The sequence below is a fragment of the Gorilla gorilla genome, chromosome 10, assembly GCF_029281585.2.
Source record: "Gorilla gorilla gorilla isolate KB3781 chromosome 10, NHGRI_mGorGor1-v2.1_pri, whole genome shotgun sequence".
Taxonomy (NCBI): Eukaryota; Metazoa; Chordata; class Mammalia; order Primates; family Hominidae; genus Gorilla; species Gorilla gorilla.
In genome coordinates, this window is record NC_073234.2 from 105,128,714 (window position 1) to 105,145,131 (window position 16,418).

The 16,418-nt window shown below is 37.1% G+C and overlaps 2 pseudogenes; both read left to right on the top strand.

Annotated features, from left to right (window-relative positions):
• The first annotated feature begins 8,239 nt into the window (after positions 1 to 8,239).
• LOC101130332 (large ribosomal subunit protein uL2m-like) lies at positions 8,240 to 9,159 on the top strand (annotated as a pseudogene).
• A 227-nt stretch (positions 9,160 to 9,386) lies between these two features.
• Positions 9,387 to 9,480, top strand: LOC115930290 (uncharacterized; annotated as a pseudogene).
• The last annotated feature ends 6,938 nt before the right edge of the window (positions 9,481 to 16,418 follow it).

A 16,418-nucleotide genomic window follows, 5' to 3' on the forward strand; every position in this document is an offset into this window, starting at 1 on the left:
TAGATAATAAAAACGTGGTTCATATATACAAACAGTACTATTCAGCCATTAAAAATGAGATCCTGTCATTTGCAACAACATGGACGGAACTGGAGGTCATTATGTTAAGTGAAATAAGTCAGGCACAGAAAGACAAACTTTGCATGTTCTGACTTATTTGTGGGAGCTAAAAATTAAAACAATTGAACTTGTGGAAATAGCAGAATGACGGTTACCAGAGGCTGGGAAAAGCAGTGGGGCTTGGGTGGGGGCAAAGAAGTATGGTTAATGGGTACAAAAAATAGTTGGGGCCGGGCGCGGTGGCTCACACCTGTAATCCCAGCACTTTGGGAGGCTGAGGCAGGCGGATCATGAGGTCAGGAGATTGGGACCATCCTGGCTAACACGGTGAAACACCGTCTCTACTAAAAATACAAAAAATTAGCCAGGCGTGGTGGTGGGTGCCTGTAGTCCCAGCTACTTGGGAGGCTGAGGCAGGAGAATGGCATGAACCCGGGAGGTGGAGCTTGCAGTGAGCTGCACTCCAGCCTGGGCGACAGAGCAAGACTCCATCTCAAAAAAAAAAAAAAAAGTTGGAAAGAATGAATAAGGTCTAGTACCACAACAGGGTGACTATAGTCAATAATAATTTAATAGTACAATTTAAAATAAAGACCATAAGTAGATTGTTTGTAACACAAAGGATAAATGCTGGAAGTGATGAATATCTCATTTACTCTGATGTGATTATTACACATTGTATGCCTGTATCAAATTATCCCATACACCCCATAAATATAATACACCCTACTATGTACCCACAAAAATTAAAAATTAAAAAAGAAAGCAAAAGAAAGAAATAAGGCTAGTCTGAAATGATATGTTGTAAGTATAAAATATACACTGGAGTGCAAAAACTATAAAATGTAAAATATGCTATTAATAACTTTTGTATTATTTGCTTGTTGAAATAATATTATAAATGTTAGATTAAAATATATTATGAAAATTAATTCACCTGTTTCATTTTACTTAAAAAATGCCTACTAGTAAATTACATATGTGGTTTACATAATATATGTATTAGGAAGCACTGAATTAGGCCATTCAAAACAATCCTGCTTTTCTTTTCCCTTTCCCAGCTTCCCTCAAAGGTAAGTATGACCATAGGATCCAATTCTGGACAGTGAGACCTGAACAGAATTCTAGGTGTGTTCTGGGAAAGTTTGGTTTTGTTTTGTTTTTAACTCCTGGTAAGGATTGAAACTGCATTGCCCTTTTGCTTTCCAGCTTCTTTCCCCCACTGAATTGTGGAGATAATAGCAAGTGGACACATGTGTTATTAAAAATATTTTAAAAACATTTTTAATGATTCAATATTTTTGGGAGAAAGGCTAATAGAATCGCATAGATTTTTGTCTTTGACAATATTGATTCATTGCTACTATATAAGAAAAATGGCATCCTATTTGTGTAAACTACTATCGGTTCTGCATTCTATTTCTTATAGCCGGACAAGTTATTAACTAATACAGTTGTATCTGATATTATCCTCAGGGTGGATTAGATTGTGTGGAACCGTTATGCCTGTTCTCAGCACGCTCTGACTGCTATGTGTTTACATCTGCTTTTTAAACAATAATTTTTTAAAATTATCTTTTGTTGGGTACAGTATTCTATAAATGCCAATTAGATCAAGTTGTTTTATAGTGTTATTCAAGTCTTCCCTATTTGCACTGCTTTTATCCATTAATTTGATTAATTATTGAAAGGGAGGTGTCAAAATCTCCAGCTATAATTGTGATTTGACTACTCTCCTTGGAGCTCTATCAGTTTTTTGCTTCATGGATTTTGAAGCTTTGTTATCAGGTGCATAAAAGTTTGGTGTGGTTATATCCTCCTGATATATATATATATATATATATATATATATATATCCAATATAATCAATGCTTTTTCTTATTATGGAATGACCTTCTTTATCTCTGATAATATTTTTGTTCTAAAAAATCTACTTTGTCTAATATTAATATAGCCACTTCACCTTTTTTTGTTTAGTGTTATCATGGTGTATCTTTTCCTATTGTTTTACTTTTAACCTATTTATGTTTTTTATATTTAAAGTGGGTTTCTGTAAATAAGTGGTTGGATTCTGCTGTTGTACTCAAACTGGCCATTTTGGCTGCTAACTTAGGATGTTTAGGACATTTACATTTAATGTGATTATTGGTATGGTTGGGTTTAAATCTGCCTTGTAACTATTTCAATTTTCTTCATCTGTTTTCCACTTCTCTTTTTCCTTTTTTTTGGTTTGTTTTTATTTTATGTTGAATATTATTTTATGCTTTCATTTTATCTCATTTGTTGCTTATATTACCTTAACTCAGGAAGACCGCAAATCTCTGCTCGTTTCTCTCCCACTGGGTCTTGACCTAGAAACTTTTTTAGTCAGTAAGCTGGGGCAATAACAGGGCTCAACTCGTTTGTCTCTTGTCTCTCAGAAATCACTGCCTTTCATTGCCTGGTGTTTAATGTCTTGAAAACCATTCTCATATATTTTGTCTGGTTTTTTAATGGTTTCAGGTGGGAGGGTAAATCTGGTCTGTGTTACTCCATTTTCACTGGAAGTAGAAGTCTCCTTCATTATCTTTTTGATATAAGATTGATTACATACAAAAAATTGACATGTAAATAATGAAATGTAATGTAAGTATCTGCTTGTTTTACTTTTTTCTGTTACCTCCCTTCTTTTCAAGGGGTGTGTGAGCTTTCACTTGTAACGATACAATTGTTTCTTCTCTTTCTTTCATACACCACCACCAAACAATTCAGATGTTCTGCAATTCCAGCTTTAAAAATATACCCCAAATTGATCACATCTACTGTCAGTGCTTCCCAGGTTAAGCCACCATCATCTCTGGAAACTACTGCAATGGCCACTTAACTTGTTTCCTGCATCTATCCCTCAGCTCTCCCAGTCTGTCCCCAAATATCAACTAATTTTTTTCTTATGTTTAAAATTATACTATAATTTGTAGTGATAAACACATATATTTAATATACCATTCTGTGAGTTTTAACAAAGGCAGATATAAACCTTTCTATCATTTTAGAAAGTTCTCTCATGTCCCTTTTTAGTCAGTTCCCACTCCACCCACAAGAGACAATGACTGTTCTGATTTCTATTAGATTAGTTTTGCTTTTTCTAGAATCACTAATTATGTATTATTTTGTGTCTAGTTTCTTTAACTCAGTATAATTTTTTTAGATTCATTCATATGGTTGTGTGTATTGGTTATGTTTCTTTGTATTTTGAGTACTAATCCACTGCACAACTGCACAATAATTTGTTTATCATTCTTTTATTAGTGAGTACCTAGGCTGTTTTCAGTCTTTGGCTATTATAAAGTTGCTATAAATATTCATATAAAAGTGTTTTTGTGAACATATGCTTTTATTTCTCCTGAGTAAATATCTAGAAGTAGAAATTCTAGGTCATTGGGTAGGTATATGTTTAACTTCATAAGAAACTGCCGAGCCATTTTAAAAAGTGATTGTACCATTTTACTCTTCCATTGATGATTTATGGGGGTACAGACCATTTCATATTCTTTGCAACATTGGATATTGTCAGTCTTTTTAACTTTAGCCATTCTAATAGGTATGTAGTGCAATCTAATTTTGATTTAAACTCCATTTCTTGATTAACAATGTTGAATCCTTTTTTATGTGCTTATTGGCTATTCATATTTGTCCTCTATAAAGTCTCTTTTCAAATCTTTTCCTCACGCTAAAAAAGGATGTGTGATGTCTTTTTATTATTGAGTTGTAGAAGTTTCTTATAGAGTCTAAATGCAAGTACTTTCTTAGATACATTTTGCAAATATTTTCTCCCAGTCTGTAACTTGCTTATTTTTGTTGGTGTCCTTTGACAAGCACAAGTTTTTGATTTTGTTGAAGACCAATTTACCAAATTTTTATTTTATGGTTATATTTTCTGTGTTGTGCTACAAAATTCTTGTCTATCCTATGTCATATAAATATTCTGCTATGTTTTCTTCCAGAAACTTTATAGCATTAGTTTACATATGGGTATTTGATCCATCTTGAATACAGTTTTGCATATGATATGAGGTAGGTTTAAGATTTATTTATTTCCATAGAGATATGCAATTTTTCCAGCAACATTTTTAAAAAAGAATTTTGTTTCTTCACTGAATTGTTTTTGATACCTTGGTCAAAAATCAGTTGACCAGGTAACTGTGGCTTTATTTGACTCTCTATTCTGTTCCACTGGTATATTTGTGTATCCCTATACTGATACTACGCTCTTTTGACCACTGTTGCTTCCTAGTAAGTCTTGAAATCAATTAATGTAACTTCTTCAATTTTTTTCTCATTTTTCAAGATAATTTTAGCTAGTTTAGGTTGTTTGCATTTCTATATACATTTTTGAATCAGCTTGTCAATTACGTTTCTTTTTTTGAGACAAAGTCTTGCTCTGCAACCCAGGCTGGAGTGCAGTGGTACAGTCTCGACTCACTGTAGCCTCGACTTCCCAGGTTCAAGGGATCCTCCCACCTCAGCCTCCCTAGTAGTTGAGACCACAGGCACATGCCAACACACCTGGCTAATTTTTGTATTTTTTGTAGAGACGGGGTTTCACAAAGTTGCCCAGTCTGGTCTTGAACTCTTGGACTCAAGTGATCCACCCACTTCAGCCTCCCAAAGTGTTGGGATTACAGGCACCTGGCAGCTTGTCAAGCTTTATTAAAAAAAAAATTCCCTGGAATTTTGATTCAGATTACATTTTAGTCTATTGATTAAATTTGGGGAGAATTGCCAGCTTAACAATATGAGTTGTCCAATTCATGAACATAGGTTATTTCTTTACTTATTTAGGCTTAATTTCTCTCAGAAATGAGTTTTAGTTTTCCATGAGGAGGTCTTATACACCAACTATTAAATTTCTCCCTATTTTATATATTTTTGTTACTATTATAAATGGTATATTTAAATATTCTTATTTTTAATGTTTGTTACTAATATATAGAAATGTTATTAGTTTTTTGAACATTGATATATCACGTGGACTTGCTTAATTCATTTCTGGCTCTAGTAGCTTTATTTATTTATTTATTTATTTATTTATTTATTTTTCAGATTCCTTAGGATTATCTATATACACAATAATGTTGTGGCAAATAAAGACAGTTTTACTTCTTCCTTTCCAAACTGTATGCTCTCTTTTTTTTTTCTTGACTTACGACAGTGGCTAGAATCTATATAGTACCTTGCTGAATAGAAGTAGCAAGAAAGAACATCCTTGCTTTTCTCTTAATCTTGGGGCAAAAGCTTTCAGCCTTTTATCATTAAGTACGATGGTAGCTTATATTGCTGGACTTATATATAATTACATATTGCAGGATTCGATTTGTTAATATTTCTATAGAATCATTTTCATCTTCATTCATGAAGGCTGTTACCTGTACTTTTATTTTCTTGTAAAGTTCTTGTATGATTTTGAAATCAGGGTTATTCTGGCTTCATAAAATGGTCTCTGAATTATTCTTTCCTCCTTTATTTTCTGGAAGGGTCTGTGTAACATCAGTGATATTATTTTTTTAATGTTTGATGGAATTTACCAGTGAAGCATCACAAGTTTCAATTGCCTTAGTAGCACTCAAATTCAATCTCTTTTTCCTCCATCTAGCAAAAGACTCTGTTCAACGTTTGGGCTCCACTTTGCTGTGCTGGGTTGAGAAAGTGCCCTCAGACAGAAAGCTAGGGAGAATGGAGGGTTTACTTTGTGTTTTCCTGCACTCAAGGATTATAGCCATGCAGGCCTGATTGTCTGATAAAGAAAATCTTTATCAGAAACCTCCTGGCAGACTTGCCTTGCTTCTTACTGAGATAAACTAGGTCACTTACCTCTGCTTAGGTCAGTCACTTGGACAAGGAAATGGAGGTTCTGTGACTACTTTAGTTGAGGGGTTGACAAACTAAGGTCTGTGAAACAAACCCAGCCTTGGGCCTGTTTCTATGAATAAAGTTTTATTGGAACACAGCCATACCCATTCATGTTTATATTGTCTATGGCTGTTTTTGTGCTGCAAAAGTAAAGTTGATTAGTTGTGACAGAGGTGTATTTACTACCTGGTTCTTTACAGAAAAACTGCTGTCCTCTGGCTTTGACTATAATTCATGTCCTAAGGCTAGCCACAAAATCAGGACTCTTTAAACAAACAAACAAAAAAATTAGGAGTGGCTTGTAGGAAGGCAAATAATAGTGACCCCTATTATTGTTTATAGTCATTTATATGGTATGCTAATGCATATTTTAACAAATGGCTAACAGCTGTACTTTTTGAAAACTCGTTTTCAAATTCTCAGTTTGGGCCCTTCACCCCTTGTTCCTGTTGTCATTCTACCCAAATCTTAATACCATCCCTAATGACTGATCTCGTCTCTCTCAAAACTTCCTTTCAGCCTTTAGGAATTTAAGAAGAATTCAATAGCATTGAAGGCTCTGGAGGGAGTATAGTGTAGGATTCAATTATTGAGTAAAACTGAATTTCAAACTTTTTCATTCTGCAACACATGATAAGGGTGCCTCCCTGCTTTGCACAACTCTCTGTTGATTTCCTTCCCTGGCAGGGCGCTGTGGGCCTGGCTGGTGTTTTCCTTGAGTCTGAGTTGATCTCCTCAGAGCTGAGGGAGAACACTGGAAAAAAGTGTCCTTTAGAGATTTAGAGATATTGATAAGCAATTAGAAGATATGCCACCAAATGCTGGTTAAGAAGATAAGTCAATCTTTTAGAAAGTTTGAAGCAGATGAAGGGAGATGCTGGAGGAATTTTCTGAGCTCCATCAAGTTTGGGTTCCATAACTTTGTGCACTGCTTGGGTTGTAGCCAGTTATAGGAGCCTATGAGAGTACACAGTTTTTTCTTTTTTAAAAATATATATATATCACCACACAATTTCCTACTCCTTTACCCTCCCAGATCCTACAGCTTTTCATCTAGATATAACAACAGAAGTGTTTAAAAATAGAAGCACTGGGAGAGGAAAAAGGGTCTGGGATGTGAAGGAGACAGTTTTACTTTTGTTCAACAGCCACTAGAAATTAGTTTCAACTTTTCAGATCTAAGCTTATTGAGAGGTTTAACCTGCAGTTTGATGAAAAATTCAACCAGTGTGAAATTTTGGAATACAGAATATCTGTGAGTGAGGACACACAGACCTTCTGTGATCCATTTTGTGGCTGAAACTTTGATTCAAAGAAGAGACAGTCCAGGCCGGGTGCGGGGCTCATGCCTGTAATCACAGCCCTTTGGGAGGCCGAGGCGAGTGGATCACCTGAGGTTGGGAGTTCGAGACCAGCCTGGCCAACATGATGAAACCCCGTCTTTACTAAAAAAAATAGAAAAGATTAGCCAGGCATAGTAGTGGGCGCCTGTAATCCCAGCTACTTGGGAGGCTGAGGCAGGAGAATCGCTAGAACCTGGGAGGCAGAGGTTGCAGTGAGCCGAGATCACCCCATTGCACTCCAGCCTGGGCAAGAAGAGTGAAACTCCGTCAAAAAAAGAAAAAAAAAAGAAAGAGACACTGAGTTTGTGCCTCTAATTGTGCCTCCCCTTTCTTGGGAAGAATAGCCCTGCAGGGCAGGGGAGGGTAAATAAGAGCTTCTAGGGTTTAACTTAAAAATCAGACTATTTAAGCCCCTGGACCTCTGAGCCCTCCCATGTCCCCTTGCTCATGCTCTCTCTACTTAGCTGTTAAAAGATCTGCTCTTGCTGCACTGTCACTCTCCACTCTCCTCCCCCTGCTCAACTGGCTTCAGTCTATCCACCATCCTCTCACCGAAGCTGCTACCACTGCTGCTCTCAGAGAGGTGTGGAGGGGTTTCCTCCTCACCACTGCTCACAGCTCTGTTTTAGGATCCCTCTGTTAGCCTGCCTCTTAGCTTACAGGCATTCTGCCAAAGAATCTGGAGCATTTCCTAAAGGATGGGTAGAAGTGAATTTGAGTGACACAATCATATGTCTCCCTAAATGGTTTCTTCTTCCCTACTAATAATAGGTATCAATAGGATTCTACGTATCTTGACCTTCTCCTACTTCAGGTGGGATCTAAAGAAAAGGGCATCTTCCCTTTTCTTTTTGGTGGAAGGGTATTCATTGTGGTTTCATAGGTTTTCCATCTCAATATTTCTCTCAAGAACACTAGCAGGAGTGTGATGAGCCCTGGCTATCCTGATGGCCCTGTGGGCACTGACCTGCACTCTGCACTCTCTGAGCCTGGCACCCCCGACCGTTGCCACTTCTGTCCCGAGTCTGTTCCCTGCCTCCCAGGTGATGAACAATGCCCTCTTCCAATGGCCCTCTGCCTTGATGTTGCTCCCCTGCCACCAAATCCTTACTTCTATGGCCCTTAGTGCCAACTTTGTGTCTTGAAAGAGTCATACCAAGTACACAATTAAACCAGTGAAGATGAGGAAGTCTGGGGGTGAAGACCACACAGGCCAGATCTGGGTGCACGGTATTGGCAGGGGCCACAAGCAACATTATTGCATGATTGACTTTTGTGTTTCTGGCCTGAGGAGGAGACCAAGTCAGGACCCTTTGAGGAGAAGGTTATCCAAGTCCACCGTGATCCCTGTAGGTCAGCAGACATAGCTCTGGTTGCTGGGGGCAGCCAGAAACACTGGATCATCACCACAGAAAACATGCAGGCTGGAGATACAATCCTGAACTCTAACCACATAGGCCAAATGGCAGTTGCTGCTCAGGAATGGGATGCACATCCACTTGGGGCTCTGCCTGTGGGAACCCTCATCAACAACATGGAAAGTGAGCCAGGCCGGGGTGCCCAGCATATCCAAGCTGCAGGGACGTGTAGTGTGCTACTGTGGAAGGTGAATGGCACAACCGTTATCCAGCTGCCCTCTAAGAGGCAGATGCAGGTGCTGGAAACATGCATAGCAACAGTAGGCTGAGTATCCAACACTGATCATAACAAACAGGTCACTGGCAGGGCAGGTCACAACCGTTGGCTGGGCAAGAGGCCTTCCAGTGGGCTACAGCACCGCAAGGGGTGCTGGGCTGGCTGAAAGATTTGGCCACTATCCTTCATGAAGAGTTATGTGAAGCTGCCTTCTGATGCTGCCCAAAGCTGATATCCCTGTATTGTAATAATGTGCCCCCCTCTCCTGAAAAAAAAAAAAAAAGAGCACTAGCAGGTTCTTGAGCAGCTGGAACTCTTAGAAACTTGCTGTTTTACCCCAAGTTTCCAGTATGAGTATAGTGATTAGATTCTCCTTCTTCTCATCTTTTCTCTTTCACTGGCCCTCAAGGCACTTAAAATAAAGCCATTAATATTTCATGGTAAACCTTTGTTTTTATCATGCTCACTTCAGCAGCACATACACTAAAATTGGAATAGTACAGAGAAGATTAGTATGGATGACATGCAAATTCGTGAAGTGTTATATTTTTAAAAGAATGAAATTCTGTCACTTACAGCAACATGGAGAAACCTGGAGGGCAATATGTTAAGTGAAATAAGCCAGGCACAGAAAGACAAACACCATATACTCTCATTCATTTTTGAAATCTAAAAAGTTGTTCTCGTTGAAGTGGAGAGGAGAATAGTAGTTACCAGAGGATGGGGAGGGTAGGAAGGAGAGAGAGATGATGAGAGTGATGGTCAACGTGTACACATTTACAGTTAGATAGGAGGAATAAGTTCTCATGTTCTTTTGCATACTAGACTGGAGATGACAATAAAATAGCTAAAAGAGAGGTTTTTGAACGTTCTTATCACAAAGAAGTGATAAATGTTAAAAGTGATGGCCATGTTAATTACCCTGATTTGGTCATTACACAATGTATACATGTGCAATCAAAATATTACATTGTATCCCATAAATATATATAATTAGTATGCATCAATTAAAATTTATGCATAATTAGTATGCATAAATTAAAACTTTAAAAAAAAACTAGTTTTTTATACTATTGAAAACATAGTTCTATGCATTTTCTAAAATGCCACCTGTGCCCTTCCTATTCAGAGCCTCTTGGCTTTAACACATACTGGCCAACTTGGGACCATAGAGGAGGAGCTAAAACATGAGGGATTGGTTTAGGAGGTAAGGGGAGACCCAACATTCATGGCTCTGGGATTCGGTCATTTGTTCTCTTGTTGGACTTTTTAAAAATAATTTCAACTTTTATTTTAAATTCAGGGTGTTTATGCGCAGGTTTATTACATGGGTATATTGCATGATGCTGAGGTTTGAGGTATGATTGATCCCATCATCTAGGTACTGTACATAGTTCCCAATAGGTAGTTTTTCAAAATTTATCCCCCTGCCTCTCTCCCTACCCTCTCTAGTGGTCCTCAGTGTCTAATAGTAAACATTTGCTACGTCTAAGATTACATGTTAATGATACTGGAGATTACACATGTGCAAGAGGCATAGCTAATGCTTCAAACAGTATAGAGATGGGAATAATTTATATAAAACAGAGGATCTGGGATAAAATCTATGTACTTAAATTATAAATTTGGAATTTTTCCCTAAGGAGATGATATTTGAAGTTTTACAAGAGGCATTCATTCATTTAGTCATCAAAAATTTGTTAAGCACCTATGTAATAAACACTTCTAGGTGCTATAATAATAAAATATGAGTGAATGGCAATGGGGAGTTATTTGTTAATGACTCTAGAGTTTCAGTTTTATAAGATAAAGAGTTCTGGAGATGGATGGTGATGGTGGTTGCACAACAATATAACTGTTGGCTTTTTTTTGTTTGTTTTGTTTTTGAGATGGAGTCTCACTCTGTTGCCCATGCTGGAGTGCAGTGGCATGATCTCGATCTCGGCTCACTGCAACCTCTGCCTCCTGGGTTCAAGCGATTCTTGTACCCTAGCCTCCTGAGTAGCTGTGATTACAGGCACCCGCCACCACACCTGGCTCTTTTTTTTTTTTTTTGTATTTTTAGTAGAGATGGGGTTTCACCATGTTAGCAGGCTGATTTCAATCTCCTGACCTCAAGTGATCCTCCTATCTCGGCCTCCCAAAGTGCTAGGATTACAGGCATGAGCCACCGCACCCAGCCATAACTGTTCTTAATACCATTGAACTGTACATTAAAAATAGTTAAGATAGTATATCTTATATTACGTATATTTAAGCACAATAAAAATTGAAAACAAAACAATAACAAAATAGATAAATGAATAAATAATTTTTAAAAACATGAGGAAACAAAAAAAGACCTTTGCCCTCTATGGAGCTCATAATCTAGCACGAGGCAATAGACACTACATATTATATTATTTATACATTAGAAGGTCATAAATGCTAGAGGAAAGGTAGGGAGATTAGACATCTCTAGGTTAGTTGCTATTTTAAAAAGAATTGTCAGAGTAGGCCTCTTACTCTTTGATCAAAGACATGGAGATGATGGAATTAGCTACATAAATATCTGGGTTCCAAAGCAGTGAGAACATCCAGTGCAAAAATCCTTAGGTAGGAGCATGCCTGGCATGTTCTAGGGATGTCAAGGAGGCCAGTGTGGCTGGGACAGGGTGGGGGCAGGGACAGATAGGTAGGAGTTGAGGTTACAGTGGTAAAGGGAAGTCAGATCATATGGGTTCTTGAGATCGTTAGAAAGACTTTGGTTTCTACTCTGAGAGAAATGGGAACCATTGCAAAGTTTTAAAAAGGAGAATGGATGATGTGACATATTTTAAAAGGATAACTATTTACAGAGAGAATAGACTCAAGTGAAGAAGCAGGGTACCTGCTCAGGAGGCTGTTGTATTAGTCTTTGGGTGAAAGATGGTGGTGGCTTGGACTAGAGCAGTAGCAGTATTCGTGGTGGGAAATGGTTAGATTTTTACATATTTTAAAGGTAGCGCCAACAGAATTTCCTAAAGGATTAGAGGTAGGGTGGAAAAAAGAAAAGTCAAGGATGACTCTAAAGTTTTTGACTTGAGCACCTGGACTGTTGGAATGCCATCATGGGAGAGGCTTTGAGTGAGCAGTTTTTTTAGGGGGAAGATCAGGAGTTCAGTTTTGAACACATTGAGTTAACTCTGTTATTACAATTTGGTTTTTTAAGTTGCACAAGTGAGGGCCATGGAAAATATGAGTCAACGGTATAGTATCTTTCACATAGTATTGGCTCAGAGTAGGCGTGTCCTTTAGATGTGGAAGAAAAAAGAGGATGTAAGATTGTAAGAGCTCTGTTGCTGACTCATGTTTTTCATGACTGTCACTTGTGCAACTTAAGAAAATTAACTGTAATCATAACAGCTAACAATATTGAGCTGTTACTATGAACAAATAGATGACATGTTAACTTATGCTAATGTGTGTAATTGAAGGAAATGTTAAATTGCAGTTAGAGGGTAGTGAGATTCCCATCCAAGTTCATGGAATCTGTCTTCTGTCCTTGGACTCCAGATTGAGAACCCTGCAGTGATTTTTAGTTTACAAATACCCCTGGGCCCAGATTGTTATCCTCACAGCAGTCTTAAGGAATAGGTCAGTGAGGTTATCCCTTTCATACTCAGAAGTCGGGAGTGGCTTGCCCAAGATAAAAACATGAATTCAACTTCCAGGTTCTCTGACTTCAATGCCAACAATTTCTCAATATTCCCTGCCACCCAACTTTCACTGATCATTTAAAAACTTACAGAAATGTTAGAATAGTATAGTACAATGAACACAGCATACTTTTAACCTATTTCACTAACTGATTATTGTGCCACATTTGATTTATGTCCTTACAAACACACACACATACACATACACACAAACACACACGGGAGTTTTTTAGTGACTTTTTAAAAAGTAAATTGCAGGAATTCTGTCACATCCAAGTATGTTTAACCTGCATCCCTTAAGAATAAGAGCATTCTAGAGAACCCATAAATAAAGTCACACACCTACAACCATCTGATCTTGGACAAAACTGTCCAAAATAAGCAATGAGAAAAGGACTTCCTATTCAATAAATGGTGCTGGGATAGCTAGCTAGCAATATGCAAAGGAATAAAACTGGATACCTACCTCTCACCATATACAAAAATTAACTCAAGGTTGATTAAAGCTTTAAATGTAAGACCTCAAACTATTAGAATCCTAGAAGAAAACATAGGAAACACTATTCTGGCCATTGACCTTAGGAAAAAATTTATGATTAAGCAATTGCAGCATAAACAAAAATGGACAAATGAGACCTAATTAAACTAAAGAGTTTCTGTACAGCAAAACAAAAACAAAACAAAAACTATAAACAGAGTAAACAGACAACTCACAGAATGAGAGAAAATATTTGCAAACTCTGCATCCAACAAAGGTCTAATATCTAGTATCTATAAGAAATTTAAATAACTCGGTAAGCCAAAAACAAATAACCACATTAAAAAGGGGTCAAAAGACAGAATGGATGCTTCCCGAAAGAAGACACACAATTGGTCAACAAACATGAAAAAGTGCTCCACATCATTAATCAGAAGAAATGTAAACCAAAACCACAATGAGATATCATCTCACACTAGTCAGAATGGCTATTATTAAAAAGTCAAAAAACAATAGATGCCAGTGAGGGTGCAGAGAAAAGAGAACACTTATACACTGTTGGTGGGAATGTAAATTAGTTCAGCCACTGTAGAAAGGAGTTTGGAGATTTCTCAAAGAACTTAAAAAAGAACTACCACTTGACCCAGCAATCCTATTACTGGGTATATATCCAAAAGAAAATAAATTGTTCTACCAAAAATACACATGGAGTCGTATGTTTATCATAGCACTATTTATAATAGCAAAGTCATAGAATCAACCTAGGTGCCCATCAATGGTGGACTGGATAAAACACTATGTGTGTATGTGTGTGTATATATATGTATATATGTATATATATGTATATATAAATATGTATATATGTATATAGAAATACGTATATATGTATATATAAATATGTATATGTGTGTGTGTATATATAAATGTGTGTGTGTGTATATATATATTTTTTTTCAAGACGAAGCCTCGTAGTGTTACCCGGGCTGGAGTGCAGTGGCACAATCTCGGCTCACTGCAACCTCTGCCTCCCGGGTTCAAGAGATTCTCCTGCCTCAGCCTCCCAAGTAGCTAGGATTACAGATGCCCGTCACCACACCCAGCTAATTTTTTGTATTTTTAGTAGAGATGGGATTTCACCATGTTGGCCAGGCTGGTCTCGAACTCCTTACCTCGTGATTTGCCCACCTTGGCTCCCAAAGTGCTGGGATTACAGGCATGAGCCACCACACCCAGCCAGAAAATATTACATATATATATGTACATATATATATATACACACACACACACATACACACACACGTATATATGTATATATGCCATATATGTATACCCACACACACCCATGGAATACTATGCAACCACAAAAATAACTAAATCATGTCCTTTATAGCAATATGGATGCAGCTACAGGCCATTATCCTAAACAAATTCATGCAGAAACAGAAAACCATAAATGAGAAAGCCTATTCTCCTTTATAAGTGCGAGCTAAACATTGGGTCCACATGGACATAAAGATGGCAACAATGGACACTGGGGACTACTGCGGGGGGGGGGGGGGAGTTTGAAAACTTAACTACTTACTACCTGAGTGATGGGGTGAATTGTACCCCAAACCTCAGCATCACACAATTTACCCATGTAACAAATCTGCACACATACTCCCTGAATCTAAAATTAAAGTTGAAATTTGCTTACAAAATGATTAAGGATATTCTCCTAAAAAACACATCTTTTCGTACCTAAAAAAACTAATAATAGTAATCCAAACCATCATCTAATATAACCTCTATATTTAAATTTCCATAACTGTCACCAAATGTCACTTATGGCTGTATTGTTTTTCTTTGTAGGAACCAGTCTAGGATTATGTATAGCATTTGAGTATGGGATCTTTCATCTCTTTTTACAGAATAGTTTCCCACTCTTTTTTTTTTTTTTTTTTTGCTTTTCATGCTATTATTTTTTTCTGAAGAGTCTAGGTCACTTGTAATAAAAAGTGTTCCAAATTTTGTATTTGTTTAATTGTTTTCTCATAATTAGATTTAGGTTAAAGTATTTCTGGCAGAAAGAGTACACAGGTGAATGACAGGTTGCTCCATTGTTGGTGATACTGAGTTTAGTCACTTGATTAGGATAGTTACTGCCAGACTTCTTCATTGTAAAGGTAAACTTTTCTACTTTTTAATTGATAAGCTATCTGTGGAGCAATACTTTGAGTTCAAGGTTTTAGCATCCGTTGATGATCCTTGACTGAATTAATTACTACACTGGAGAGTACAAAATTCTAGTTGTCTCCCTATACTGCCTGTAGACTAGGAATCTTCTGCTCCTAAAGCTGTACTTCTAGTATTCTGAAACCAGTGTGCTCCACTGTGGATACCACCATGCAGTGGTAGAAGGAGCAAGAGGTGAGTCATGGAATCAGATAGCAGATAAAATGGCAGATCAGGTACTCACTGTGTTCCAGAAATGCTGGGCATGGCATATTATTGAGAAGCAAAGGAGCTAGTTTGGTGATACTAAAGTTTCAATTCTGTATTTTTTGGGTGGTCACACTTTGTATTTTCCATTCATTAGCTAACTTTCCTTTCAAAATAGTGTTTTTGGGGGGGAAGGGAAAATAATTAAACAAACACATATTTGATATGAATCTATTTTTAATCCCTTTATTATAGTTTTCTGTTCTCTTTGCATTTTTCCTCTTGTTTTCTCTTCTCTTCTTTTCTCTGTTTAGAGACCTTTCTTCTTTTTAAAATATCTGCTCAAAATTTAACTATGAATTTTCTATTTTCTCAATTTACCTCTTCCAGTTGATCAGACTGTACTTTTTCTTCTAGTTGATCAGTGCTTTTCGCTCTTCTAGGTAGGATGAGGCCTTCAGAAATTATATGGCAACTTTTAATTCTCACATGTGATGCCCTAGGCTCAACTCTTCATGTAATAAAACACCTTATTTTAGAAAATATTCATTTAAAAAGATATTACAACATATTCTCAAACAAACTTTGATGAGTTTAGTTGTCTCAGCACTACTCTGGCTATTTTAAAGTACATTATTTTGTTAACCACACCCTTTCACCTTTTATAAAGCTGAAAAATAGGAAGCATTTTTTTCTTTTCATTTTTTGTCTTGGTAGTTTGTAACCACATTTTTTGCACTGTGGTTTCATGTAAGCGGTTGTTGATAATCAACTGATGAGTGTTGTTATGTACAAAAGTCATGCTTTTGAGGCATGGAAGTGAGCGAAAGAACATTTGAGACAATGTATATTTAACTCTACAAATAACATGTTCCTATGGTATGGAAGACAAATGATTTTCTCTAATTTTTCACC